This window comes from Balaenoptera ricei, chromosome 3 (genome assembly GCF_028023285.1).
Source record: "Balaenoptera ricei isolate mBalRic1 chromosome 3, mBalRic1.hap2, whole genome shotgun sequence".
Taxonomy (NCBI): Eukaryota; Metazoa; Chordata; class Mammalia; order Artiodactyla; family Balaenopteridae; genus Balaenoptera; species Balaenoptera ricei.
Genome location: NC_082641.1, coordinates 117,210,356 through 117,211,337, shown reverse-complemented (window position 1 = coordinate 117,211,337; position 982 = coordinate 117,210,356).

Genomic DNA, 982 nt, shown 5'->3' with positions numbered 1-982 from the left:
CGCCGCCGCCACCGGCCCCGCCTCTCGTTTTGTCATCGTTGCCCTCCGAGGCCACCAGAGAGCGCGCGCGAGAGAAAGGGCGACCTCAAAGTTCTCTTCGTCCAAGCTGCACACATGTGCATGCGCAACAGCCTTTCCGGCGTACCCTGGCGGCCGCGGGGAACACTGGGAGTCCTGTCGTGTTCTCTCAGGAAAACCGGAGTAGAGCTGGGCCAGTGTCCCCACAACCGCCCATCCTTCAAGAATGATGGGATGCAGTGAGTGGGGGAGCTGGGAAGGAGACCCAGAAAAGATACACAGACGTGGACTACTACACACCGCAACGGTTACTTCAAACACACTGACATCAAATAGGAACATCTAGATAACGACAGCGCACTCACACACCCAGGAACACACACCAAACGTGATACACAGCGTCACACTACGAGTGACATGTACTAAATCATATCCAGAGATCCTGACACAGAAACATAACACAGAAATAATAAACTAAGACAGATTCACAGAGGTGTGTTAACTGATCTACGAGCACCTGCACTCATACACGTTCAGGAACACACTTTTTGGAGCCAGATCTTAACACACAGGCGCAAATTACCGATATATATATATGGTGCCCAGGCTAAGGGAGGAAATACTCTGTCCAGAGGTAAGATAGAAGGGTGAGACCTAAGGGTCCAAGAATTTCCTCGACCATGATCTTGGATGGGCTGCCCTGCACACGTTACTCTGATCCATGCTTCCTTGCTTCATCACTGGCAAGTGCCGATATATTTTGTGATGCTAATCAAGCTACAGTGTATAGTATGTGTAAGAAAATTCCGAATATACATTATATTTGAGAGGGGACACACAAAAACTTCTAATTTCTTCCCCTTGGGGAAGTAAAATGAGGGACTGAGATTTATCTTTTTACTCTCTTGTAAAACTTGAATCTTTAAAAAACCACAAGCTTTTATAACTGCTAAAACTAAAGGGA